Here is a 27855-nt window from a genome sequence, read left to right as displayed (position 1 = left end):
AAACACCCTCGGCATTAGTATGCAGGTAACGTCCTGCTGGCGAGGTGTTCGCTATAGCATCCTACCCCCGCTCCGCCAGCCTGGCACGCTTCATAGGAGGTTGCTGGCGTGTCTTTAAAGGTTATTGTATATTGTGAAGGGTATTTTGTACCTACGATCTTATCTAACAAATGTCAGTCAGGGAAGACCCTGGAATTTTTTTGCATTGCATAAAGGGACAACTGCTGCTCCTGTGTGCAAATATGCTTCCAGGGAGAGGAGAGAGGCCCGTCTCTCCACTGTGAAAGGAGATTCTGATGAAGCCGTCCTCATCCTGTGTGTGCTCCTAACCCCTACAGCTCAGCATGTAAAGCAGAGCATAATCAGGTCTCTTCCTTCAGGGCTTTGGCTCTGGGATGCAGGTAGGTTCCTTCCCCCCACAATTAGCACAGGGTGTCCTGGGGTTTTCTCTCGCTTTCCTCTGGAGCATCAGAGATTGAGCACAGCTGGTGAGAATACAGGGTGGATTTGTGAGATGATATGAAAAATCCTCTTATACACCTGCTTGGTAGAGCTTCTGCGCTGCTTCAAGGTCAGTTTTTTCCCCAGGTTAGCATTATGTATGCGTCCACCACCTCCTGTCATGCAGTGCAAATCAGCAGGACTCTCCACGCTTTTTAGCACTGGCCATGGATTGCCTTGGCAGTCATCCTAAATGATACTCAGGTAATGTTTGTGAGCAGCCACAGGCATTGATACCTTTTTCTTTTGCTATACAGTATTTTGCTATACAGCTGCTTCCAACTCAGGTCAGTTGACCTGAAATCATTACAAGTCTCAATATTAGATGCTCTGTGAAAGACTGTTGGGTCATCAGGCCATCCTGAAGGAGGACAAGCAGTGCAACATCACAAGTGATACCATTTTAAATTCTAGTAAACTGTGAATTGAGCTTTTAAGACCCCACCTTGTCTTGGGTTCTCACATAAGAATGGTGTGAACCTGTTAGAGTGAGTCCAGAAAAGAACCACAAAGATGATCAGAGGATCAGAGCACCTCTCCTACAAAGACAGACTGAGAGAGCTGGGAAAAGAGGGGTTGAGATGACAGGTTTACAGTAGACGCTAGGAAGAAATTCCTTCCTCAGAGGGTAGTGAAGCACTGGAACAGGTTGCTCAGAGAAATTGTGGATGCCCCATCCCTGAAAGTGTTCAAGGCCAGGTTTGATAGGGTCCTGAGCAACCTGATCTAGTGAATGGCATCCCTGCCCATGACCAGGAGGATTGGAAGTAGATGACCTTTAAGGTTGTTTCCAACCCAAGCCTTTCTATGATTCTATTTTATGATTCTATGATTCTTTTTAAGGATGTTCTGTCGAGGCGTTCATTTGTAATAAAGATGACTGTATTTCCACTGCTATGGGAATATTCATTAGAATTTAGGAATGCATCTCTGACTGAGATAAATTACTGCAGTGCTGCAAGTTGTAGTGACTCCAACTGGGTTGAGCCAAGAAACAACTGCAGAGAGTCCGAGCCCACCTAGAAAAAACATGGCCTGACAGAAGTATGAAGTGAAGTCCAAAGTGATTTTCTACCGTGTGATAACCTAAAATTGTGTTTTAGAGCAGACCAGAGCCATAAAATGGCCATCTCATGTAAAATTCAAATATTTGGGTGCCTTTCTCGCACATGGGAATGAAAATTTTAAGATTTGAAACTTTTCACAGATTATTCTAAAAAAATCTTAAGATATACTGGAATGTTCCCTGTTTACCTTTGCTTATTTATTTATTTCACAGAATCACATAATCACAGAATATGTTGAGTTGGAAGGGACCCACAAAGATTATTGAGTCCAACTGGATCCCTACAAATCTATAGGACCTGATAGGATTCATCCCAGAATCCTCTGAGAGCTGGCTGATGTCATTGCAAACCTCTCTCAATGGTTTTTGAGCAGTCTTGGGAATCCAGAAAGGTCCCAGTTGACTGGAAGCTGGTGAACGTTGTCCTACTTTTCAAGAAGGGCAAGAGGGAGGACCCCAGAAACTACAGGCCTGTCAGTCTCACTTCAGTGCCTGGGAAAGTTATGAAGAAGGTTATTCTGGGAAGTACTGAAAAACATCTGAAAAGACAATGCAGTAATTGGTCAGCATGATTTCATGAGAGGAAAGTTCTGCTTATCAAACCTGATTTCCTTTTATGAAAAGGTAACCCGCCTAGTTGATCAAGGGAAGCCAGTTGATGTAATATTTTTGGATTTCAGTAAAGCTGTTGATACTGTCCCTCACAGGATCCTTCTGGACAAAATGTCAAGCACACAGCTGGATAAACACATCATGCAGTGGGTGAGCAATTGGCTCACAGGTCAAGCACAGGGGGTAATAGTGAATGAGGTAACATCATACTGTCGCTAGCAGGGTCCTACAGGGCTCCATCTTAGGCTCTGTGCTCTTCAACACCTTCATAAAGGACTTGGACACAGGACTGGAAGGGACACTAAACAAATTTGCAAATGATACAAAACTTGGAGAAGCTGTTGACTCCCTTGAAGGCAGAGAGGCCCTACAGAGACCTTGACAAATTAGAGGTCTGGGCAATCATCAACCATATGAAGTTCAACAAGGGAAAGTGCCAGATTATGACCCTGGGATGGGGCAACTCTGGAGGTATGTACAGACTGGGGAATAAGATGTTGGAAAGGGACCTGGGTGTCCTGGTTGATGGCAAGTTGAATATGAGTCAGCAGTGCCCTGGCAGCCAGGAGGGCCAGCTGTGTCCGGGGGGGCATCAGGCAAAGCATTGCCAGCCGGTCGAGCAAGGGGATTGTCCTGCTCTGCTCTGCCTGGGTGCGGCCTCACCCTGGATATTGTGTGCAGTTTTGAGTGGCATCATATGAAAAAGACAATAAGCTATTAGAGAGTGTCCAAAGGAGGGAAACAGAGATGGTGAAGGGCCTTGGGTGGAATCCATATGAGGAGTGGCTGAGGTGACTTGGTTTGTTCAGCCTGGAGGAGACTGAGGGGAGACCTCATTGCAGTCTACAACTTCCTCATGAGGGGAAAAAGAGGCACAGACACCAATCTCTTCTATTTATTTCTCTATTTATTTATTTGTTTCTTATTAATTCTGTGTCTGTCAAGTTGGCTGCCATCTCACAGCTTGTATCTCTAAGGAAGAAGTTCTGCACACCTTTGCTCTTTGGGAGTAAATTGCCATAGCTGTTCCCAGGCTGAACTGTAGCAGCACAGGTCAGTGTAGAAGACACAGTCTGAGTCTGAAGCACAAAACAGTAAATGAGAGATGGGAAGCAAGCAAATAACTTTAAGACACAGAAATTTATATGGACCCGAAAAAGAAAATTGTTTTGCCTTCTTGCTGGAATGCACAAATTATATTAATCCCAACCTTCAGTGAGAAATGTCATTTGGACTTCATTTCCAAGGGAGAATGTGGGTTTTTTTGAACATGTTGACCAGCCTTAACAATACCATGTTACCCAGAAAGGTCTAAATACTGAGAACTACAGGAACCAGCCAGAGGTTTAAACTGGCAGCCTGCCTTTGGAAAAGGTCGACTATGGAGCAGGATGTATTTTCCTATATAGAAAATTAATTTTATGTCCACCCAATACAGATTGTTGAGTCTATAAACTAGATTCTGTCTGATACATTTGTAGATTAAGTATTACAGGAAAGCCCGTCATATAACAATTTTATTTAAAAGCAATTGCTTTCTTTTCGTTCTGAAGGTACATCCAAAAATGCATGAAGACCCTTGAAAAGGAAACATGATGGTCAGGAAAAATAACAAACATCAAGGAACATTTCTTTCTCTGGGTAAATTTCTGCTAATTTTTTTTCCTCGCCCTATTAAGCACAATAAGCTCAATTTGACCTTCATCCCTCAGTCCACCTGCATTTGTAAGGCTGTCAATTAGAGCAAGGACAAAGACAATTTTTTTTTTTTTTAAAAACAAAGAAATTTGATGTGGGAATCATCCAGACACTATCTGGAACTGCAACATACTAATTTTACACGAGTCCCTAATTAGAGCAGAGCTGTCTTGGAAAGAAAAGCTCCTGTCTGGAGGTCTGCCTTGTGCAGCTCCAGGAAGATGTATGAGACATTTCCCACACCCCACTCAGTGTCTCTGATGCTTTCCCTGGGGCAAGGTGAAAGTAGCTGAAATTGATTTTCTGCTGGAGAGCTTTTGCTTTTAGGAATTCTCTTTTGATTTCTCATGACTTGTGATTCCTTGGGAAGGTGTATTTTATAATGAGGTACATTTTTTGGAGTCAGCTGTGAAATGGACCATGGGATCATGGAGCCTTTTCTTGACCTGATTCCTTGACAAAAATACCCAGTTCTGAGGATATATTAACATTTTATTTCAATGGTGTAAATGAAATATAGCGCATATGAATTGGTCTAATTACTTTTGGGCACTTCTTATCTGAAAACCAGGCTGGACATATTAGCATGTTGCTCAGTGGTGAAATTGCAGTGTGAATAAACACATCTAACCCAGTACTAATCTAGCTAACTTGCTTTTCAGCAATAGCAGGGAATGGGTCAGGTTGGAAGGGACCACAGTGAGTCATCAGGTCCAAACTCCCTGCTCAAGCAGGGTCATCCCAGAGCACATGGCATGGAATTGCATCTGAACGGTTCTTGAACGTCTCCAGTGAGGGAGACTCCACAACCTCTCTGGGCAGTCTGTTCCAGTGTGTGGTCACTTGAACAGTGAAGAAGTTCTTCCTCATATTCAGGTGGAACTTGTTGTACATCAGTTTCTACCCATTGCCTCTTGTTTGGAGAGCCTGACTCCATCCTCTTGACACCTTCCCTTCAGATACTTACATACACTGATGAGGTCATCTCTTCTTGAGGCTAAACAGGCACAGCTCCCTCAGCCTTTCCTCATAAGAGAGATGCTCCAGTCCCTTAATCATATTTGTAGCTCTCCACTGGACCCACTCCAGGAGCTCTGCATTTCTCTTACACTGATGACCCCAGAACTGGACACAGTGCTCCATATGCAGCCTCACCACAGCTGAGAAGGGTAGGACCACCTCCCTCGACCTGCTGGCAATGGTCTTCCTAATGCAACCCCAGATACCTTTGGCTTTCTTGGCCACAAGGGCACACTGCTGGCTCATGGACAGCTTGTTGTCCACTAGGACCTCGAGGTTCTTCTCTACAGAGCTGCTTTCCAGCAGGTCATCCCCCAGTCACTACTGGTGCCTGGGGTTACCCTTCCTTAGATGCAGGACCCTGCAGTTGCCTTTGTCGATTTTCAGACTGTTCCTCTCTGCCCATCATTCCAACCTGTTGAGATCCTTCTGAAGGGCTGCACAGCATTCTGGGGTATCAGCCACTCCTCCCAGCTTTGTGTCATCAGCAAATTTGCCGAGGAGGCATCTGCTGCTTCATCCAGATCATTGATGAATAAGTTAAATTGAACCTTGGAGGACACTACTAGGGACAGACTTCCAACTCGACCCTCTGCCACTGATTATGACCCTCTGGGATCTGCCATTCAGCCAGTTCTCAACCCAATTCACTGTCCTCTCATTCACCTCACACTTCAGTGAAAGGGCTCCAGATATTTTCTTGGGCAGCTGGCTCATCCAGAGTCAGACCAGGCCTTTTTAATTGGGACCTGAAGTGAGCTAAAACAAGGAATATATCTAACCATGCTGCAGTGGCGCCTTCCTGGAGCAGTGTAGGCAAGCCGAGAGAGAGAAAATTGTCCAAACACAGGGTTTGAGTTGATTGAATGAAACCAGTGTCACCGTTGGGACTTTTGTCTAATCTGTTTTATTTTGTATATTTGTTTCTTTACTGTTTTCAGTTATTCTCCCCCTTATCATCCCCAAAGAAGAGAAAGAAATGAACACTTGAGTGCCACAGTGGAGCTGCCAGAGGCACCCCAAATCCATACAGGTCTTAATATATCTTTTGTTTCAGATTGGAGAAGTGTCTCCAACCTTGCAGGATAGAGCAAAATGTTACAGAGATCAGTGTTTCCCTTCTCTGCTCAGACCTCCTGTGCAGGAAAATTTCTGAACTGAAATGAGTCTGGGAATGAAAACTCTTGTTAAATAATGTTCCATTAAATAGCTCACGAGTGATATCTATGAGGTGATTGAGAAACAATTTTTCTTTATTTCTGCCTGTTCTTGCCATCACAACATCTATTTCTTTTGGCATGAGTTTGCATTAGAAACCTTTTACTATGGTGTTCTGGACTGCCTGAAAGCTAAAAATCAACATAGTCTTCAATCATCTCCTCACACCAAAGTGTGTCAGGAAAGTAAAACAATGTTTGGAATACAAAAACTAATGAATCCAACCTCATGCTCAAGGTCATTGCTTTCAAACTGCATGAAGTGGCATCATAGACCAAAGACCTGAGCTCAACATCCATATTATAGTATATTTCTAGGTTATAGAACACCTGAATTATGAGAAATAAGCATTTGTAAAATGTTTTCATAACCTTTGCCCTTTGCAAATAAAAAAGAAAACATACCTTGCCATCCTATTGAACTGCAATCTCAACTACACTTGCAAGTTTATTGCAAATCCAAATATAATCCCCCTTGAAAGAAAATAATTTCCCTCAGATTTAGGAAGATATCAGTCATAAACAAAACTGTTCAAAGCAAAATGTCATGGAAACTGAGGATAAAAACAGCATCTTCATGCCTGTACACTTACATAATCAGTCTCCATAGTGGATTAAAGCTCCCACAGACCGTATTAATAGTTCAGGAAGATTTTATTAATAGTTCAGTCATAGTTTTTCCATGGAGAATATCCTTGAGTGTGTGATTTTAATGGATTGGTGCAATAAGAGAAGGAGGCTTTCCTTTCTCCACCTCTGCATCCAAATTCAGCCTCTGAAAGAGTGACAGTGGTTGAAAGTTGTTGTTCCCTGATTTTATGACTTTGTCAGATATTGGGTAGGTTGTTTCTATCAAAAACCTGTTCTTGAGCATGTTTAACTGAATTCCATGTAACACCCTAGGTATGGACAGAGAGGGCTGTCAAATAGTGCCTGCTAGGAGACAAGGCGAAGTGTCCCTCCACTACTACAGCTTCAGTTTCTAATTTTAATGCAGCTCCTACTAGCTGGATGTTTAGTTTGGCAGGAGGCGGTGGGAGGAAGAGGCAGGACCGGGAGCCATGAGAACCCTGGGACTGGGCTGCTCCTGCACCTCTGCTAGTGTTCCCTGGGGCTGCAGGAGCCGGGGCTACAGGAGCCAGGGCTGCTCCCTCTCACACTCTGCAGTGCCTGCTGTGATCCCAGGCACGTTTCCAATCTCCACCCTGACAAGTTGCTCGTCGTTCTGTTATCTCTTTTTACTCCCCTGTGTTTTTGAAGAGATGGGAATGCAAAATTAATGTTGCCGATGGCAATGATTGCAAATCGTTTGCTTCTACCTTGGCATGCCCTCAGAGTACACAGGGCTTGGAAATAGCTGTAGAGTAGGGGAAAAGAATTAAAAAAAAAGACATTAGTGCTAGCAGTGTAGCAGTCCTGACCTGCTTGAATATGATCGTAGAAAGAATTATTGCAATCGTGAGCAATTAATTGATTTTGGGTAAGTTGTGACTGTAACTGCTCACACCAAAATGCTCTTTTTTCTTTGAAGCACACAGTAGCAAAGGACTGGAGCAAAATCACAGGAAATCGTGAGTGCTTGGTTTATTTTTACATCGCATGCCCACATATGTAGATGAGGATGCTCTGAAGTATTTCTGCCAGAGAAGTAGAACTAAAAATGAACATTGGGATGCATTCTCCTAAACATTTTCATTATGTTAGTTATCTCTTCTGCTACACTTGGTAACTTTTAAAATTCAGTCATTTGCAGTGGGTTTCTCCCAGTCATTATTACACACTATTGAGGTCCTACAGAGCATCTGTTCTTGGGTGTTGGCAGATGGCACCAATAAATCAGGTTATAGAACACAGATTTGCTCAGTAAACTTTGATTTGTCCTGATAGAATCATGCTGTCATGTCATCTGGTCTAACAAAATACTTGTAACCTTGGGGCAAAAAGGGGATTTCTTCACAACCTTTTTACAAGAAACCCTTTACTGAATCCGCTCAGAATAATTTAGAAACAGAAAATTTCCCAGAAGCATTGACTATGTTGGATTGACACCATACCCTAGTGCTACTTTTTTACTTGGCATGTACCCCTGTTTCACACACTTAAGCTATAGACTAAGCCTCCCTCCACAAACAAACAAAAAAAAGAGGTGAATAAATTACATTGACAGAGAAACAGCAGGTTAATTCAGGGGGCTGGTTGAGGAGGTACACAGAAAAGAGACAAATTCAAAATGTGATTAAAAAATAGTGCAACAAAAAGCAGTGACACACTAATTTGGAAGTAGCCTATCCATGTTTGTAACTGAGGTGCTGCAGTTTGCTCTAGATTAGGTCAGATTAGGAAAGGCCAGATCAGGATGCTCCTGGTGGTGGAGGAAGAGTGACAGTCACTCACTAAGTTAAGGAGGGGTATCTTGGGTCACAGGCAGCATGGGAAGGGACATGAATTAGCTGGAGGCTGTTTTTCAGAGTTAGTTTAAGAACTTGCTATGATCTTTGCAGCCAGCTCCAGCAAACCGAGCTAAATTGTCTCCAGTGTCCTGATTTTTGGTGTAAACTGTACCTCAGGAAGATGTTTATATTCAGCTTTCCTAAGTGAGGGTGACTGCAAGATGAGTTGCTTCTATTCCTGTATCTCACTGAATGTGAACATCTGAAATTAGTTGTGGGGGAAGGAAAAAGCAGCAGGAAGATCATCAAAGCTGAAAGTAGTTTTGGGCTTAATTAGAAATGGCAAAATGTGCTGAGTGCAGAGCAAGCCTGGCCTGGAATCTTACTGGATGAGCACAGATGGTGCTGGCTGAAGTGTGTGACCTCAGGTCAGCTGGGATGCTTCACACTCCCTGCAATGCCAAACCCTTGCCTAACTGTGACTTACAAGCTTTGGTTGCTCGCTCAAAGTTATCGTCACAAGAAAGTCCCTATGCAAACGTTAGGTTTCTGAGAGAAGTGACCTCCCTCCACTCCTTTCCTTGACACCAGGAGATAAAGCAGCGCTGTTTGTCTCCATTTGAGCTGTTGGTGGCTGTTTGTGGGCGTGAGTCAGTCTCAGTTTTGGGGATGTGATAAAGAAATAGGTTTTTTTGTAGCCAGTTTTTAATGCAGGGCCTTCTGAAGCAAAATGCCCACCAGCAGAATGAGCACCTCCACCAAAGAAAGTAATGGTCAGCATTAAGACAGTTTTAATGAAGGAGCATCCTAATTCCCTTGCACCTGGAAAAGAATCCATCCAGGAGCGCTTTGTTTGGCATTGATAATTTGACTTAAAAAAAAAATGTTCTATTTTTAATATACACTTTTTAAAAAAGCATAACTTGGGGATTTTTTTTTTTGAAAGTAATTTTTAAAAGCTAAGATTTAAACAAAATTAATTAGTACTGTTAACCACTCTAGCAAAAAACACTGCTGTTTTTCTTAGCTGACCTGATTTGAAACTCTCTCTCCTGTCTATCTCCATAGTCAGGCCTTGCACCCATCTTGAAGTGCAGTAGATTTGTGGGGCACTGTGATTGAAAGCACAGGGAGTGAAAGAGTTGGGGCAGAGAACAAGATGACACTGAGGCAAATCCGCTAGGATTTAAAAGGCTGTTGAAAGAAGAGAGCTGAGTGCATTCAAAAAGTCAGTCCTGAAAAGCATAATGTATAGTACTTTATTTCTTGTCCAGTACTGAGATTGCAAACAAAAAAAGATATACAAAGACTGCCTCTTTAGATTTGCATCGTTATGCTGAGAATGCTACATCATGTATGTAAAATATTTATTCTGTATTTTCTTCACATTGCTACTTGCTATATATATATATATATATATATATATATATATACATGCTCTCTGCCAAAATAGCTTTCTGTCTGAGCAAAGAGCAATGAAGGCCAAACTCCCATGGTGAGGACAAATGCCCACAGCATTAGTTAAAGTCAGCCAAAGAAAAGCAATTAGAAAGGTCTTGTGGCACTTGCATTTCTTCTCAGGAGACCTACTGACTTTGCAGAGAAGTTTCTCATCTCTGCCTATGGAAGTGCCGAGGTGTTAAACAGAATTCCTACAGTTGCTTTACACTTGCATTGTGATTGAAAGCCGAAGATGGAGAAAAGGAGATTTTGTTATTTATAGTGCTAGGCAACCTATTTGGCGCTGAACAGAAGTTGGATCTAGCCTGGCTTGAACAAAGCATGGAACCATCTTAAAGCTTCTGCTTTCACATTAGAGATGCATGGAAAGGAGATTATAAACTATCATTGTGATGAGATTATAACCTAGTATGGTCAGAAGAAAATGATCAAGCTTTTTTTTTTATTAGCATTTTTTGACTGACTAAAACAAAGTATTTGATAGAAATTATTCCTTTTCCAGTAAATTTCTTTGCATCTAGCAGAAAGTTAAGAAAATCCTTTGTGTTGACTCCTCTGTACAGCTCCTTAAAGACATCACAGGCTCCCAACACTCATTTTCTTGGGGCTACCTGCTGAACAGAAGCTAGATTCTCATCTTATTTCACTAAGGATTTCAAATTTTACTCTAATTTTTTTGAGATTGAAACCTCATTTTAAAATGGAAGGTTTACCTTCACCTGGCTCTTGCAGAACCCCTTTTAAACACAATTTCTATAGTCCCTGTCATCTTTGACAAATTTTCTTTGTTAAATGTCATATGGTGAAGATATTTTTTCAAATCTTTATTCTCTTTCAGCTGGAGTGCATATGTGTGTCTGTGTGTGTGAGAAAACCCCATGACCTATCTTGTTTTAAAGACAGTCAAAATGCTAAATGCCTGCTCAGTGCTGGAAACCCAGCAATACCAGGCAACTCATGCTGCATTAGATAAACACCTGATAGTAGCAACACTTTTTCTTCATATACAACCCCTTATTCTTCAGACCAATAGAAGCCTGGGGAAAAAAATCCCACCTTATATTATTTGCTTGATTCACTCTCTGTCCTTGTTCCAGTCTCTTAGTGAGATTGCTTCGTTTTCTTATGCCTTCATGCTGAAGGGAAAACTATTTTGTGTATTTGTGTTTCACAAAGTCCCACGTGGTCACAGGACTGATTTGACAGGACCAGACCAATATGTCAGTTCTGCAATAAAATATAATATCTTTGTGTCTGCCCTTCTGTGATCAATTTCTCTACATTTTTTTTTTAATAACAGAGCAGTGCCTTGGTAATGAGAAACCTGAGCATAATTTAATGTCCTTGAAATAAGTTTTGAGAACAAAAAAATATGAGTAATACTAAAGATACATGTGCAAAGATTTAAAGATACATTGTGAAAAACATATTTTTAGGAAAACTGTTTTTACAGTGAAAGATAGCATTTCAAGTTTTATGACATTTTCTACTACCTGCATTTAAGAAACAAGTTATGGAGACAATTTTGCAGGGAAGAGCCTTGTACTGTGCAGTACAGAGAACACACTGGTATTTTTCCCCCATGGTCATAAAAACAGGCATTGCTAATAGCACCACCAATAGCTAAGATTGTCTGATACTCCATTTGCACTTTGTTAACACTTTGTTGGAGTTACACATTTTGGGTCCAAAAATTTCAACAAGGAGCTAGACGTGCTTATATGGGAACAGTTTTGGAGGCTGGGGGTGAGGAATTGATTTGAGAGTATCTCCATGGGCTTGTGGGCAAAGAATATTTTCTGCACTTCAAAATATTTTTGTGATTACTGGAGAGTGGAGATCTAAAGCTCAGAGCCTTTGGGGCATGAACCCAACCTTTCACATGTGGTTTTCCTAGTGCACATAATTTTACTGACACAGTGAGATTTTGAAGGTCTCTGTGTGCATATGCCCAAACTCGTTCAAGGAATTTTGGAGGTTGAGATATTTCATAAGATGGACTAGTCATAGTGATACCCTCTTGCCTTAAAAGCTGTGATGAGTCAAAATCCTTGGAGTTCATTAGCTGTGTTCTCCCAACAGAGAGGCTGCATTCCTGACCCACAGGTGGGAGGCAGAACTTTCCCTGTAGTGGTTTCTCCTGGAGATGTCACAAACCACAGGCGGAGTCAGGGCCCCCTGAAGCTGTACTTTGATACTAGGATTTCTCCTTTTCCAGTACATGACTTTGCCATTTTAATGTTCTTTTTGTGTCATGCTCACCACCTAAAGCAATGCTTGGCAACAGTCAGTGCTGCTCATCACATAATCACTCAGAATCAGGGCCTTTGTCAGCTTGGCAGCATTAAATGCCAGATAAACTCTGTACTTTTTGCTACACAAAATACATGGTTATAGTCTCTGCAACAGCTCTCTCATTTCTGTAATACAACTTCCCTTCAGTTCACACTTCTTACTCCTCACTACCTTGCTTTACTGCCACCTTAACTCTGACTTCAAAACAACTTTAAAAGATAGCAGTAGAAAAATGCTTTCTGCTGTCTGTGTGGGTGCAAGGAAAGCAAAGCACTAATGAACTCAGCTTCCCAATCTTTCCATCATCAGCAGCCAAGCATGGATATTAGACTGTGGACATAATACCAGGACACTGTTTCAGCCCTTTGACGTCCTGTATATTTGTCACCCGCTCCACCTACATACCCCTGAACAAGAAGAGTTCGAGAGTTACCAGTGACGTTTACTACCTAAGTAGTGCTTGCACTGCCTATCCAAAAAGGTTATTCCCAATTGAGTTTTCAGGTGCTACAGCATCAGTTTGCAAGCTAATGATTCCTCTGTTCTCCAGCTCTACTCCTAAAAAATTGTTCTGATTATTTTCTCTAGGGCCAAGAGCATTAAAAAAACCTGACTTCTCTGAATATGCTAAAACTACAGCTTACATCCTGTGTGTGACCCCATTTCCCAGCCACCTCAGACTAAAAAGCCATACAAATTTTCATCCTTCTCTTTCTTCTCATATTGGGTTAAAGTTGTGCATTAAGTAACGCTATATGAAGTCTTAAATGAATTAGGCTTTTTCCACCCAGAGGACTAGAGTATCTTCTGTCATAACTCTGGACATCATTAAATTTGCTAGGTAGATACAGGGCAGTCTGAGTAACAAGGCATTTGCAAATAAATGTCATTTACCTTGAGTTTAGCATGTTGGTCTCCAGCAAATTGAAGAGATTTATTTTTTTTTTTAGAGGTGGCATATGGTGTTGGTGAAAAATTGATGAGGTTGCTGGGATTCAAGTGTTGAGATCAGAGGTATAAAGTCTGCCTCATGGTCATTTACTAATGTTTTTTCCTCTGAGGTTGATCCTGGAGCCAATACAACTTAATGCATTTATAAATTATCTGAATTATGATCCAGAGCAACAAACCCTCAGAAACTTTGCTGATGGTTCCAGTCTGTGGAGTAGAGCTGATAAACTGGAGGTTGAGTTTGGAGTACCTATTCAGAGGGATCCAGACAGGATGGAGGGATGACTCCCTGGGAATCCCATAGACAAATGCAAAGTGTTTCATCTTCAGAAGATAAGAAAAAGTGGTGGACAAGAGAGGAAAAACAGGAAGGTGGTGGAGTCACCATCCCTGGAGTTGTTAAAGAAATGACTGAACATGGCACTTAGTGCTGTGGTCTAGTTGACAAAGTGGTGATCTATCAAAGGTTGAACTCAATGGTCTTGGAGGTCTTTTCCAACCTACATGTTTATGTGATTCTGTGATGTTAGAATAATCTCATGCGGTAGGACAGAAGAAGACCTAGGCGTCCTGGTGGGCAAGTTGACTATGAGACAGCAGTGTATTCATATGGCAAGAGTGGCCAACTGTGTTATAGGCTGCCCTAGCAAGGGCATAAGAAGCGGGTGAGGATCTCCTCAGCACCTGTGAGAGAACACATCTGCAGTGCTGTGTCCATTTCTGGGCTTCCTACTGCAGGAGAGGCTCACGTACTAGAGTGAGTTTATCACAAACTGTCCAGATGACCAGAGGCTGGAGAACATGACATATGAGGAGAGGCTCAGATAACAGGGTCTGTTCAGCCACAGAAGAGGAGGTTAAGGATGAATTTCACTGCTTCCTCCAAATTATTAATGTGCACCTACAGAGACAACTGCCAGACTTTTCTCAGGGAGAAAAGATTAGGTGATCAACATGAGTTACAGTTGTGGCGGTGTGTTGATTTTGGCTGGAGTAGCGTTAATTTTCTTCACAGTGGCTGGTATGGGGCTGTGTTTTGCATTTATGTTGAACACAGTGATGATAATATAGGGGTACTTTTGTTACTGTTGAGCAGTGCTTCTGCAGAGCCAAGGCCTTTTTGCTTTTCATACTGCCACGCTGGTGAGGAGACTGCGAGTGCATGGGAAGTTGAGAGGAGAACCAGCTGGGACAGGTGACTCCAACTGACCAAAGGGATATTGCATACCACATGGTATCATGCTCAGTATATAAAATGACAGGGAAGAAGAAGGAAGGGAGGGGGGCATTTGGAATGATGGCGTTTGATTTCCCAAGTAACTATTACGTATGATGGGGCCCCGCTGTCTTGGAGATGGCTAAACACCTACCTGACCATGAGAAGTAGTGAATTCAATGGTTTGCTTTGTTTGTATATGTAACTTTTGCTTTCCTTATTAAACTGTCTTTATCTCAACCCATGAGTTTTCTAGCTTTTACCCTTTTGATTCTCTTCCCAGTGCTGGTGGGGGTGTGAGTGAGAGGCTGTGTGGTAATTGATTGATGGCTGGGGTTAAAACATGACAGGTGGAAAGCCAAACCACATACCAGCAGAGAGTTTCATGATGGGCAGTCAAACACTGAAGTGCATTTCCTCAAGAGGCTGTGGAAACCCCATCTCCAGAGATGCTCATTTTCCAACCAGAAAGACCTGGAACAACCTGATCTAAACCCAAACTTGGTTCTAACTTCAAAGTTTGCTCTGCTTTAAGCTGTGAATGGGATCTGATCCCTTCCAACCCTAATTATCTCACAATTATATGGTATTTTATATGTGCAGATATGTGTGCATCTGAAGTTGCCAGACTGTTCCTGCCCTGTAATTTACTTAGTCATGTTCCATGCTTTATGTTGGCTGATCACTGCTTATTCAGGGCTTCAGGTTACAGTTTCCATTTAAAGTCGAAGCTTTCATCATCTTGAAAATATGCCACAGATTTTATTATAGACAAATAGGCAGGAAGGTAAGGCTTATTTATGATATTCTTTGCTGCAAAATCTGTATTATGAGCATAAATGACAGCAATAAACAAAAGAAAATAATCTGTCCAGATCAGAGGAAAATCTATGTCACTAACTCCCTGTATTGAACTGTTGTTCCAAGAATGAATGATTTCCTTGTTATCAGGAATGTGCCAAGTGAATAGAAGTAATCAGAAAAGCTGCATTCCCTATTAACTGTTACAGAATTTCACACATGCCCCAATACATATTAATCCCACTTACGTCCATCAACTTAATTAAAACCTCTCCATTATTGAAATCTATAACTGGCATAGAAAGGTATCAGATATTAGGAAAGAGTGTTCATTTAAGCAGTTCACTGGACAGCTTTCCAGTAGTGCTAGGTTATTTCTGGTAGGAAGTAACAATTTCTGCTGGATATACAGCAATTTGAAAAACATTTGGAGATTGCAACCAAGGCCAATGTTTGTCTGCAAGCATTAGTGAGAAGTTAATTGCCATGCTGGATGCTTTGCAAATGTTTCATCTGGGCATTTTTTGTTGGTTTTTTTTTTTTCTTTAGGCAATGACACAGTTTTATCATATATGTGTAGTAATGTGCATGTACAGTACTTCTTTGCACAAACATTGAAGATAAGGTCCAGTGACAACACACTTATAATGCAGAGGCTACACTAATATATTTCCCCACTTCTATTAGGATCTGGCTGGAACAGTCAGTTCACCCTTTATTGATACCATCCTCTCTGAAATTTTAGGAACAAACTGTTAGCAAATTTTTTTTTCCTTCCCTGATTCTCTTCTCTAGGCACTATATTGTTTCAATATTTTAGTTCAAAACAAATCTTAGGTGCACTGTGCTGTACAATATGGGAAGGACTACTCTCTTAAATAGACTCTTCTATTTGAACTGTTTGAGTTGTGAAGGGGTTCAGGTTATGAAAGCCTGTTTAGCATGAAATCCACCACTGAATGCAGAAAATTTTCTGCATTCACTCAAGGTGATTATTGAAGAACTAATTTTCCCACTGATAAACAGCAAGAAAGTATCCTAACAGAAAAATAGAGAAGTTAAACAACTTACCAGCACCAACATTCTTTCAAACCACAGAAGATAATTGGAGTAATTTGCCCAGCACTTCAATCTATATCCATAAACCAGAAGTGCCACTGGAAAGGTAGCTTAATTTCTGACAGAGAAATTGTGAAGCACTCTGATGGTTAAAAATATTTTCCCATTAACTTGGGAAGAGAAGGCTAATTATGAAAGATTATTTCAGCAATTTGAGCACTACACTCAAGGTAAAGGGAAACATGTCAGGTGTTTGTTTTTAGACAGACAATACAATGAAGATGGTAAAAAAAAAGGTAGCGATTTGCAGAAAGTTTTAAAAAGTTTTTAAAATTTTGGAATTCAGTTTGTGATAAGATCACAGTTAGATTCAGAGACTGAATTAGTTCCATGGACAGACAACTGTTGACACCAACCGAAAAGGAAACCAAGGATGTTTCCAGGAAATAAAGGAACTCTCAACAGAGTATAGAATAGAGATGAAAGGGTCAAGATGGTCCATGGCTCATCTACCCGGGAAAGTTTCTCTTGTCATAATTCTGGCTACAATAAGAGAAGCCTATTGCTCTAGGGAGGTAAATATAATGAAGAAGAAGAAGTGAAGGTATTGCGCTTACAGATCATGTAGAAAGCAAGCAAAACATTGAAATATTTCATTTGCATATGAATGACCTAAAAATGGCATCTATGGCAGTGTCTCTAATGAGAAACTGAAAAGGCAGTAACACTCTGGGAGGCGACCTTATGAAACTGGGGCACCCATATATGCATGATCATTATCTCTTCAGGAAATTATTTCCTCTGAATGCCATTGGGTTGTGCTTGGAGCCAAAAGGCTTTTACTTGGAAATATGAAATATTTGACAGTGTAAACAGTACTAAGCTACACATAAATTATGTTAGATATGGGGGGAAAGTGTAAAAAATCCTATCTGGAGGCCTCAAATAACTCAGAAATTCTGACAGAAACTAAACAAATTAAGATGCAAAATGTAGAGATATATTCCAGAGAACCCCCATGGGAATGTCTCCCCCATCAGACTCCTCACGAGGGGGAGCTGTAAGGAAATTTGCACCTCATCAAGCTGCCTGCAGCAGCAACTAGAGAGGGCTACTAAGATACAGAAAGGGTAGGTCACAACCCGATCTGTGTTTAACAGTGTGAAGTTACCATGGCACCAGTGGTGCACTGGAGGTCACGTGAACTCTGAAGACAAGATGCTTGTTCTTGTCAGGCAGCTGTCAGGGTCACTTTGGCTTCACAGGTGTCTTGAGACAGATAGAGCAAAGCAGCAAGTCCAGTATGGTTTGTGAAGTGATGCTAGCAGTGATAAAGGTGGGAAGTAGTCATGCCAATGTGCAGTGGACTCGTCCTGGATGTAAGCAACACTGCTGCACCAGATGGACACAAGCAGAGGTGGAACAGACTTTCTCATCTGAGACAGCTGAGCTCCAGGATATGCAACACCAGGAACTGAAGGACCTGGCCATGGCAGAAATGACAGCATGGGTATTATAACTGAGATTCAAGGATCCATGTGACGTTATGGCACACTTAGGACTTTTAACTGAGCCCTGGTAACTAATGGTCTTTAATTTTCTGGATTACATTAAAAATCAGCGATGGTATGCCTAGGAGCAGGAATTGTGGGAAAATAAAGAGCTTGTAAGTGGACCTTAAAATAACCACTTGGTAATAAATGGTTACTGGTCCCTTTACCACTTCCATCAATCTAGCCATGGTCAGTTTATTACCCTCTCTGTTGCTGTGCTCTCAGCTTGGAGTGGAAACACAAAACAGCACTTTCTTTGCATTTCCTTTAAAAGTGGCAGGGACAGCCTCTTTTCCCTTGCAGGGGATAGGATAAGGTCCCCCCCACTGCTTACAAAAAACAGGTCAGTAGGAAGCAGAAGTAAGGAAAACAAGGAGGAAGGAGGAGGTAGTAAGTGTGTTCTCCCCAGTGGCACTCTCCCAACAGGATAATTTCTCTGGCTTCAGATCTCCTGATCATAATAGCAAACCATCTGCTCATGGAAAGAGGACACTTCAAGAAAGGATATCTGGCTTAGTCACCCAGTCACATCACAACTCTGCAGGATTTCTTTTATTCTAGTAAAAAGGTTTTAATTTTTAATCCTGTTTCTCCATTCATTCAAAAAAAATTTGATGTTGCTTTTATAATTTAACCTGACAATTCTTCTAAAAAAACATAATGAGATAAACAATCAAGCATCCTATGAAAGTATATAGCTAGTAGGACCAGAAACTGCAGTAACAATAAAGTACAACTGCAGTTAAAGTATTATGGAATCAGATACTCTGAAAGACAGTTTAAAGCGTGCATAGACTCTTTAAAATAGGAGCATCAACCATATTTAATACAAGTGACAACCAGGGATATGCAAAACCCTGGTGTTTACAGCAGGGATGCAGGGCTCAGCTCTCTCTGGCAGATACAACTCCTCTCTAGGATGCATCTCAAGTTATGGACCTGTGTGGGCTAAGTTCATAGGGCCAGCTCCACCCTGTGTGGCTAGACCTGTCCTATGCTCATGGATGCATAATACACGTGCATGTTGCACAGTCCTGCATTTTCTCTCTAACCTTCCCTCTGGCCTCTCCTGGCCTCTTCTTTCTGAGCTGCCAGCGTGGACAAGTTGGAGTCAGAGGTGCAGGTTAGCGGGACACTATCCTTTCATTGCTCTGCCTTTTTCTACTCCTCAGAGAAAATCCCTGTCTAGTAGATAAGGAATATTTGGTTTTGTTATGCTCCAAAGCTTGTCATAAGTATCAGATTCAGACTGCAAATCAGGACCTGATCTAATGTTCATGAAGTGAATTTTTTTGTGCTGTTTTCACGCCTTTTTCTCACATTTTTCCCTGCCATTGTTGTCATTCCTTCACACTTCCCATCATCCATAGTCCTCTTCTGGCTCAGCTAAGTTTATTGAAGCAAAATCTGTGATGATATATTTCAGGGTGCATTTTGTCTTTCATTTTGATTGACTTCCCATGTGTTTTTGGAGCCACAGGTCAAAAGCTTCATTGTCTCCTGCTGCTTTAAAAAGTATTCTTCTAAACAAATAGTACATACCACAGACACATCTGATCAGACTAGCAAAACATGAAGCTAACCATGCCAGCTGGAAGCTGAAGAAATCAGCACCTGCCTTTGCACAGCAATTCTGCATAATTCCAGACACAAAATGAAAAGCCTTGCCTCTGCTGAGACATGGGAAAATTTACTGTGAAGAGAAACTCAACATGGGAAAAAAAGCAATTCTGAAAAAGCAAGAGAGGTTACAGTTCCATCACTGCCAATGACCTCCTTGAAGCTTCCATCCCTTGTGGTACCTGGTCTTGTGAGGGTTCCTATAACATTACATATTATCCTTTCCAGGATGGCTTAGCTGAACCTGATGTATCTACCCTGAGACACCAAAGAGTATTTATGCTCCACAGCTGTGGAAAACTACAAGATGAGGCATGGATACTACTATGTGCCCATCTCCAAGAATACACTCATGAGGTTTGAGTTCATCAAACAAATCTCTGCAGAACTGTGGTGGTTTAACAACAGATGCACTGTCAATTTTCACCTCCCCCAATTATAATACGGTAACATCTAAAGTCTTATGAATTCATAGCATTCAATCATATGTTTATTCTCTAAATCTTTGAAAGAAAATAACTTCTCATGTGTTTGAGTTTTTTAGAAGCCAGGTAACTGAATAAAAATTAACATCTAGCACTTGCTCATTTTCCACACAGAAGTATACACAGTGCTTTCTCCATTTAGAAGAGGAACTGAATATGACACTTGTTAGTACATGAAGAAGTGAAATTTACTGTGTATTTTTTTTTTCTGCCTGACAAATGTCTTGGCTTTATGACAGATTTTAATGTCAGTAGAAACTGTAGCTCCAAAGTACAGTCCCAGCTCCACTGGCTTCAGGTTACAGATTTGTTTGTCGAAATGACAAAGTTCTGAATGACTCTGACCTCAAGGCTCTGACTCCACTGAGCAGAATTAGGAACTTCTCCATCTAATTCTAATTTCCATCTGGTTTTCCACAATAAGATTTGCTTCAGCCTTGTATTGCATTTGTTTATTTTACAATATTTATTAAACCCATGTTTTTTGTGGAACTGGCAGCAAAACAAGAGGGAAGATTTCAGCCATGCATTTTTGCTGTGCCATTCAGCATGATGTGCCTTGACTCCAGATATACTAAGCAATGCAGCAAGCAAGTAGATGGGTGGAGAGATTGCAGATATGACTGTATTTTAAACATATTGCAGTGGCCATGAGTACAAGAACTTCACACACCCTCCCCTAAAGAACCTGATATTTCTTTTCATACTTTGTGGTACTAGACTTTGAGGAAACTCCTGCAATATCAGGGTGGTGTGTTTTAAAAGCTGCCTTCACTGTCATAGGTTTGGAATGATGAATAATCTGACATTTAAATGGAACTAACACTGAATGCTGACTGTGTTTTATCTTGAAGGACTGGATTTATTGGTAGAAGGCCATAAAGGAGAGTTGGCAGTTCACCTTAATGTGAGACCACCAGAGGGAATAATCATCAGGCAATATGAAAGGGCATCAAACATGCCTGACAGATGAGTCTCATGATGGCTTGACAGCTTGGACATTTGCACGAGAATCTGCTTACCCTTTGCTTTACTTTTCATTGAATAAAAATAAAGGTTGAAAACTCTTCCTTGCCATTTGTGCAGTCCTTACCCTTCTCTATTGACTCAGTAGTCTCATGTGAGGCCTTGTTTTGGAAAGCTTCTCAGGCTACTTTCATCTCTGAGGATGCCTACCAATTTCTTCTTCCCTCACGCTCCCTCATTTTCTCTTCAAAGAAAAAGGATATTCTTCAAAGGACATAGTGCTCTGGCAACACTTAAAGGTGATCAATGACCCAGGTGCTCTTAGGTTTGGTTCAAAAATGTTACCTGGTATTTTTGCCGTCAGGAAAGTAGAAAATACAAGAGCAGGAAATTCCCCAAGTCCTACAACTGGGTCTGAACATTGCTTCCTTCTGTTCCATCCTTTGACCTTACTTGTTTGTGTTAAGGACTGCTGACACCAGTGTGATGTCTAATTGCCTTTTCTTTGTCTCTGAGTAATTAACAACAGGGCAAATACTCAGTATCTCAACACTTTTCTTGCTCAAATTTGATTTTTGAAACTACCTTTCATAAAAGCATAGGAGGGTCCTGTTGAACCAGATCCAGTAAATCCGATATCCTGTTCCTGGTATTGGTTACAGATGGAAAGCCAGGAAGTAGTACAAAAACAGTATAAGATTTGGTATGTTCCCAGAGTACCCTCAGTCTCCAGTTGACAGCTTCCTATGTTTGTTCTTTTCTTGAAAGGTTTTTTTATGTCTCCAAAGACATCTTTTCTCTAATGACAATTCAGTCATGATTCTCCTATCTATGGATTTAAAAAAAAAAAAAAGAATGAACTGAAGTGCTGGGAATTTTGAAGACTCTTGATACCCTAGGAGTTCAGCTTTCCCACCTGGGAATAGATTGCAAGGTTTAGCTTTCTCCTATCAAAACATTCCTTACTAAAACAGGAGAGAGCCAGTCAGCTGCAAGGCTGTCTCAGGTTTGTTATGAGAAGGGGAAGGAGACACCATCAAGATTTCTGTTTCTCTGGTTTTGCCTTTTTAGCAAATTCTATTTTCATTTGCCACAGTCAGTAGGTAATTACTTGTTTCACTGAAATACCCTTTTGGGACCTTTAGGATATTGTGGGAGAATTTTCCACGGAAAAAAATAACAAAAAGCATTTCTTTGGGAGGGGTCAAGCCTGTTATGCTGAGAGCATGAATCAGCATCCTCAATGTTGCAGTACAATATTCTTCCAGTTACTCCCCTCTCCACATCTCAGATCAAGTACCATCCTGTGTGTAACTCCATATGTGCTCCAGGAACATTTCAGTGCTAACCAGGAAAATTTTACATGCACTTCTCAAATACTAGTGAATCCTGTGAGAACTCTGCTCTCCCATGCAGGTCTTAAGCATCAAGGCTTAAAAACTTGTTAAAAAAATCAGGATCTTTATGATCACATTGCATATATAGCAGGTAACTTTGCAAGTCATCCTCGGAGCTGAGAGCTGCTGAGCAGATTTTGCAGTGTGACAATGATCCCAGGACCCAATGGCAGCGGATATCCTTGGAATACCCGAGAATCCGATCTGGCTCAGCACTCTGGCATTGAACACTTACAAGTACCAACTGTGACATTCCAAAACGCTTGTTTTTCATTTGGTTGACATTTCCGTTTTAGATTCACTTCCAAACCTGAGGCATGTGGGCTTTCTAAGGTGAAAAAGGGTTGAATAAAAGGTGATGATTGATTGTAAGAAAATCATTTGCAAGGAAAGAGAAAACAACAGCATGTCAGTTCATCCAGAAGCACTTGCCATTTGAAAGCTCAGCACCTGTTTTTCTGTGACATTCTGTCACTACTTCTGGATCTCCTGATGTTGCCAACTGTTTAGTAGAACTCAGTATAGAGTAGAAGGGTTAAAAAGGGTACTAAGGCTATTTCAGTTCACCAAAATATGACATATTTAAGAATCCTTTACATTTTGTTGTATACTTGTTATATAGCAGTCTAGAGTGCCAGATGGAAATGGTGACTCTGAAGAGGTCAGGAGGACAACAGTAACTTCTAGAAGATACAACACACCCCTCATTCCAGTGCTCTTTATTTTTGTAGCTGTCTTTACTCCTGGGAATGCAATGAAGTGTGTTTTCTAAAAATTCCATGGTGTCAGACTAATAAACACTGTGCAGCTACAGCTACTCAACATACTTTCTGTGCAGTACCGAAACAGGTGAAGATAGAAACAAGCAGTCATTAAAAAAATATATCTCTTCTTGTAAAACAGAATGTTTCATCCATAAAACCTTTGGGTTTAGGAAAAAAACAACAACTCACAGCATCCATAAAGCTTAATTCAGCCTCCTACTGGAAGCAATTCACTGAAGGTACCCAGAATGCTGGAGGGTTGCAGTGCTTAGTTAAAAGCAGCAAAGCGGTATAGTCTCCTCTGCTTACATAGGGTGTATGGGCCTCTGCACAACCTTCCCAAGATATGAATACCCTCATCATAGGTCAACCCTCTGCCTCAGGATTTCTCTCTGTTGCTTGGCCCACGGGGAGCACTTAAATACTCCTCTCCCTTGGCCCTTGGAATACCATCTGTTCTGCAAAGTAAACAAGCTCCAGACTGGGAAATTATAGGAAGCCCTCTATAAGCACTTAAACATTCTTAAGTGACCATTTAATCATTTAGATAGGTAAACAGGAAATGATTTTGCTGACAACATGACCAAATTGAAACCCTACATCACCTTAGGGTGAAGGACATCTACTCTTCCATCCAGTGCTATCTAGTTTTTAACACTGCAAGGTGATACAATTTGGTACCCATTTGTTCCAGGTAGTAAGAGCTGAACCACAACAAAAAAAAAGCATTTCTGTTGGAGGACAATTTCTAGCAACATCAAGTATTTTCTGTCTGAGGCAAAAGTTATTCAAGAAAGCTGCACAGCTACACTGACATGTGAACATATTTAGAGTAACGTATGTACTCACATCTCAAGATGCTCAGGTGTTTGTCACCAGAGTGGTTATCCATTTTTCAGACTACCACTAGCAAGTGAGGTTACAGAGAATCTGTCTGCCTCAACTGTAGAGAAAAGACCCAAGTGGTCAAAATTTGTTGAGAAAGTAATTCATTTACAGAAGAAACAAAAGATTGATTGAAATTACTAGTATTTATCTGATGACGCATCTTGCGAAAAAAATGAATGAGGAAAAGAAGCAAGCAAATGCACAAACTGAGCTATTTTCAAGTTTTATTTTGAACTCTGATTTTTTGTTTTGATATGTAGTTTCAGTAGTTTCAGGTTTCCTCCTTTTGCAAGTCAATGAATGAACTGGATGTTTTCTGTTTTGGTTTGACCCACAACAATTGCTTTTCCAGCTGTAATAGTGGGACAACGACTTAGAAAATCAATTTGTTCATCTCTAGTCATTAAGTGTGTAATGAAGCATTCAGTGTGGTTCACGGCCACATTAAATAAACAACTTATTCAATGTCATTAACATTTTCGGCCTATGAACTCATGAACACCCAATAACACTCCTTGTTGTGCAGTGTGAGTAAACTGTCTTCAGTGCAAATTAGTTTCAAAATTCAAGATAAGATTTTACTTTCATTGAACATTTAAAATATTTCTTTATTGCAGAACCTTAACAAAACAATCTGGACAAGGTGGCCTAATGATTTACATGTCTTTTTGCCAGTGGAGCACTAGTTGGATTGTTTTGAATTGTACATTAAAGTAATGGGGATAAAATAGATATGACCAGGTATATCAGGAGATAGTGTCTGCATCATCCTGCTAGCCATGTGGTTTTACTGCATTATGTAGATGCCTCCCATATTAAGATATTGGAGGCACCCTATTGTCACCTTGAGAATGAATTTTAATTAGACATAGTATAGAATAGTGTTAATAATTAAACTCATGGCACATATTTTACCTGAAAAAGGTGATATGTACTGCATAAAATTATAATTTGATTTTCGGATCACATTTTCCATAATAGCACAAAGGGACTTAGATTGGACCCATAATCCATCTAGTCTGGTGTTCTGTGATAAGTTCTCTCAGTTACTGATTTTAGTAATGACACCAAAAATACAGCTATTGTTCACACCTGTATAGCTGATATATATTAAAAATCCATCCAGAAACCAGAAACCCTCAGCATAATTCAGGTATATGACTTGAATGCATGTTAGAGGATAAGTGCTGTTCCTGCTGTTTAACACAGAGGAGCTACAGGCTGTGAATTCTTAGTGCTAGGCAGACATCTCTAACTGAAAACCTCTGAAACTGGAAAGTTATCCTATTCCTCCTTTTGTTTGTAGTTTTGTAAAATAAAGCATTAAACAAGAGCTGACCCATACAATGTGAGCGTGAATAGAAATTGAATTTCTGTCTGGAAACAGGTGAAAATGAAGCCTGGGTACAACTGAGAGAAGAAATTATCAGTAGATTTTTATCCTTGTTTCCCTCATTTCTCTGAGAGGGTTATAGCATGGGTTGGTTTGAAGTTGGAGTTGTTCCTGGTTGGGTGCTTTTGCTTTTGTTTTAATATCTAGTAGTCCTAACATAGCTTTACTGTGTTATCTGGACAAATTAACTTTGAAATTTACTGATAGTCTTAAATTAATCTAAATTTCTAAACTCTTAGAGTTGTTTGGTTGAATTGACTTGAGCAATCTCATAATACCATTGGCAAATAACCTTGGTTGGAAATAAATGCAAATCTACTCTTAAAAATCCATCATTACCTGTTTATGCCAGAAATCACTTGCCCAGACACGTGCAGATATAGGATAAAGTTTTGGTTTTGTAACAATGTTATCATAAGACTTTGAATTAATTGAGCTGGTTATATCACTTGAAAATTGTACCATCCCCTGTTGAGCTCAATTTCTGGTATAATGAACACATACCTAAACATCTTCATTTTCTTTCTTGTCATGGCTCTCTCACTTGAAACTGTTTTGCCTGGACACTTAATATACTCCTAATAATTTTACAGTCTGTATTTCACTTAAGACACATGGATCTAAAAGTCCGGAGAAAAAATACAAGAGAGGTACCTGTTAAGTAAGTTATTTGAGTATATGTATTTCATATGTCAGCATTCTCAAAAGAGATCAACGATGAAGTTTTTTTCAAACCTCACTAGGAAAAGGATGACTCATGCCTAGGACAGTACCATATACTTGATATTTAGAAAAATAATTTGACTTGTAAAAGGAAAGGAAATGCATCAACAAGATAAGGCTAAGAGTACAGAAGTCATGTCTACACCTCATCATAGAGGTGTACACATGACCTAATTTAAAAGGTCTCCTTGATGTAATGTGAATGTACCACATTACACCTTAAGCAATATTACTTCCTTCGTATCTTTCTCATTTAGCTCACAACTAGTTTTTAAGTTGATTATCTCAGACACCTTTTGCTCCCTCTCCTTCAGTATCGAGAAGCTATACTGTGTACCTCCTCTGACTCAGTCTCCAATTTTAAATTATTTGTTTGTCCCTCCCAGCATCTGAAGTTCCTTTAACTGTCTCCTGGTGAGAGAAGTGCTGAGCGCTTTCACTCTGCATCATTATTTTCTGAATTAGTAGGCATAGTTTGCTCTGGGTCAGTTCAGTCACCTTCATGCTAGAATAATGGGGATTTTAATTACATGATGTTAAACCGCACTCTCTGATGTAGCCATATATTGGAAGGCTCATCGTCAATTCAGTGGTCGATTGAGGAAACCTTGGATAATGAGAGTTTATTAACCCAGGTTAATGAGCCTCAGGCAAAAATGAGGGATTTTGCCCAGCTGAAGAGGAGTATTGAACACAAACACGAGCAGAACTCAGCCCTCTCGAGATCTGCCCAGGAAATGACAGAGCATTTGGTAGAAATAGCAGCTACTGGATGCTGAAAGCAGAGCATCTGTGTTCTTGAGAGCTACATTTTTTAATCATGTCCTTCAGATCTATGAGGAGAGGCAGTTATCCCAGCAAGTGTACTGGTAAACAGAAAGAATGACTTGGAGAGACAGCAAGCATAATGGACATCTCTCAAGAAGTCCCCGTGACTCTTCCTCAGGGTCTCTCTGAGGGTGTTCCTTCTGTTGCCCACCCTGGAACTGGTAACATCTGTTCTCCTAGCAATACCCTTCTAGTCTCTGGATCTCACATGCTCTCCTAGGTGCAGAGAGGTGCTAAAAATCTGTGGTACTGAACATAAGCACCAAGCAACGTGCCTCCCCTGGGAGGCAGCCTTTCAATAAAACAATGTTCCCATCACATAAATTCACACAGGTACAAGTTCCTATAGGATGACTCAACACAGATAAGGAAAAGGGAGAAATCCCATGACACCTGAAACAACTGTTTACAGCTGTATAACTCCCCCTTCACTGCAGTCTCCCATGTGTGTCTCCAGCCCTGCTGCTCTACCCAGCCCTGGCAGGACAGTAGTAGACAAGACGGTGAAAAACAACACATCATTGCATCGGAAAGAACATTTATTTAATTAGAGCTACACATTCTTAATTCATAAAAAAGTTTGGATATGGAATTGCTTTGTGGTTTGGGTTTTTTTCCTGCACTTTTTTTAATAACTGTAAATGCAGTTCAAATAACAATAATATTATTTCAGAAGTGTTTGTTTATTTATAAATTGCAAGTAACTGTCACTCACAGCTAGAAAGAAAGATGGGTATTAGCCAACAGAGGAAAAATGCATGAACTTCAGTGATGTGAATTACTACTCTTTCCTGTAATAAATGCATTACCCTTTGAAATCATAAATGAGTATCTGCAGTTCAAAAACACAGTAGCACACAGTAGCAGTAGTTTTCTGGATTCACACTTTTGCATCCAGTCCCATTATTGCAAAGTCTCAGAAGGGCAAATAGTTCAAAATGACTCACTGGG

General features: G+C 40.6%; 1 protein-coding gene across 2 annotated transcripts in view; it reads right to left on the bottom strand.

Moving 5' to 3' along the window:
- CLVS1 (clavesin 1) overlaps nt 1-27855 on the bottom strand; it is a 100288-nt gene that overhangs the window by 17662 nt on the left and 54771 nt on the right. The gene's annotated exons all lie outside the window — the stretch shown is intronic.

This window comes from Manacus candei, unplaced genomic scaffold (genome assembly GCF_025592945.1).
Source record: "Manacus candei isolate 608988 ecotype Guabito, Panama unplaced genomic scaffold, ASM2559294v1 h1tg000008l, whole genome shotgun sequence".
Classification (NCBI taxonomy): domain Eukaryota; kingdom Metazoa; phylum Chordata; class Aves; order Passeriformes; family Pipridae; genus Manacus; species Manacus candei.
This window is presented reverse-complemented; position numbering and strand designations above follow the sequence as displayed.